This window comes from Limulus polyphemus, unplaced genomic scaffold (assembly GCF_000517525.1).
Source record: "Limulus polyphemus unplaced genomic scaffold, Limulus_polyphemus-2.1.2 Scaffold6944, whole genome shotgun sequence".
NCBI lineage: Eukaryota > Metazoa > Arthropoda > Merostomata > Xiphosura > Limulidae > Limulus > Limulus polyphemus.
The window spans coordinates 1-2,179 of NW_013672554.1; the positions used below are offsets into that span (position 1 = coordinate 1).

Sequence of the window (2,179 nt, forward strand, 5' to 3'; positions counted from 1 at the left end):
TCATTACTTGTTCTGTTGTATTAAAGTGACAAACACTCATTACTTGTTCTGTTGTATTAAAGTGACAAACACCCATTACTTGTTCTGTTGTACTGAAGTGACAAACAATCATTACTTGTTCAGTTGTATTAAAGTGACAAATACTCATTATAACATGCTGTTCTCTTGTGAAAAAGTTACAAATACCCATTAGAACATTGTTTTCTTGCAAAGGTTACACATAGCCATTACAGCATGATGTTCTCTTGTAAAGATTTTACAAATACCAATTACAATATTGTATATATTATTCAATTAGTATTTTTCACACTTATAGTACTAAAATGTATGCATGTATGATCACAGAAATAAAGTAATGAAACATGAACACTTTTAGTTCAAAGACAGAATTTTCTTCACCAGCAGTGAATTCAAAGCATTAAAAATTTGGAGGGAGTGATACTGTCATAAAATATATTTCACATAAAGACAATACACACTACATATTAGTGTTGCAAGTTGCATGTCCAAATATTGGTTTTGGCTCCGAGAATACATGCAATACAACTAACTTGTCTATATAGTCCTTCTTTTGTACTAATTATTAGTTTGTTTGAGCAATCAATTCATGTAAATAAAACAGCTTGTGAAAGTTGGTACACTGTTGTATACTAAACACTTGATTCACTGCTGGTACGATGATTCATTCAGTAGAAAAAAATAAAAAAGTAATTCACTTTCCACATTAAAATAGCATTGTTTTGATAAAACATACACATGATGACACTTTTCTATAATAGTAATATATAAAATCTTCTTTCTTAACTTCAGTTTTTACCTTATGTTGTTCTGTTTCAAGAGTCGGATCCAAGGGTCAGGAAGCCCTTCTATACATCCTGTTTCATTATTAACACTCACGTGGATGTTGTGTTTAACAGAAAATGGAACACCAATATCTGATACTCGCTGTGAATCGTCTTTCTTCATGTTCCACTGTTTAGTTTTGAATTTGGTAAATAAACTCATTTTGGTAGCTTTTCTGCAAAATACTGCAATGTTTCTTCAAAACTTCTGCATAAAGTTAACCTAAAAACAGCAGATTATCATAACACTTTAAGGTAGATCATAAACACATAATTTTCAGCCTAAATACCAAATCCTTATTTATAATTGATCAAGTAAACTGAATCACAAAGAAAAACTTTTAAGAAGATAAATTCTTCCTACAAAATAACTTGCAGTAAGATTTAGATTTATTTCTTATTGTGGTTACAATTATCCTATCAGTATCCAAAAAAAAAAAGAATAACAGCACACCTGTAAGTTTTATTTCAATTTAAAAAATAACTATCAGTTTTTATGTTATTTAACTGTAGATTATAATTCAAATTTTAGTGCTATACATTACTCAATTTCTTTATTTAAAAGCAAATATTAAAAAAAAAAACAGATAAACATCGATTTTGGTGTGTCACATGGTATGTTAAATGCAGTACTCATTCAAATTAGATGTTTGTGAAGTCAAAATACTAAGTCTATAGTTTCGTACAATTAGAAACTCAAATTACCAATACTGACAAGCTAAAATACAAAAATAAGAGCCTCTTATCTTTTCAGTTTGCTAAGATATTGCTCATATAATTAATCAAACACAGTGACACCCTGCCCACCTCTTTTCATTTTTGGAAACACTTTCTTATATACACTTTCCTTCTATATATGACATGAATAACCAATTGGAAGCTCAGAATTTCCCCCTAGTGGCTTTTTCAGCCATTTTAACAGGCTTGGCACCATTTCTTTTTTTTTGAACCAATATTTCAATGAGGTAAGGTGTGTCTTTAGTCTGCTTGAAATTTCATATTCTTTAGGCTAAAATACATCTTGGTTACTAAGCTTGATAAATTATAGTGGAACTCTGCAGTATTAATGTAGTAATTTATGATTTTTTAGTTATTCAAATGTATATATAAAACCTAAAAAAAAATATTTTGTTTCATATACTCCATGTGCAAATTTTTTAAAGGCTTAGCAACCTACGTTAAGCAGCAACCGAGTACAAAGGTAGTAACTAGAAGAAATAATTGTTTGCTTTACTTCTTTAGTTACTGTTATATGTTTAAAGTAAAATAGGTTTAAGAACTTATTTCAATATAGCAATAATCTCTCTCTCTCCATATATATATATATATATATATAT

At 28.8% G+C, this 2,179-nt stretch overlaps 1 long non-coding RNA gene across 2 annotated transcripts in view; it reads right to left on the reverse strand.

Annotated features, from left to right (window-relative positions):
• Positions 1–80: 80 nt before the first annotated feature.
• The window catches only part of LOC106474201, a 4,702-nt gene continuing 2,603 nt past the window's right edge, over positions 81–2,179 (reverse strand). For both annotated transcript variants that reach the window (XR_001291731.2, XR_002613876.1), the window contains exons 2-3: positions 818–1,065; positions 81–92 (exon numbers count right to left, since the gene is read on the reverse strand). This is a non-coding gene — a long non-coding RNA (uncharacterized LOC106474201). The remainder of the gene's footprint in view (positions 93–817; positions 1,066–2,179) is intronic.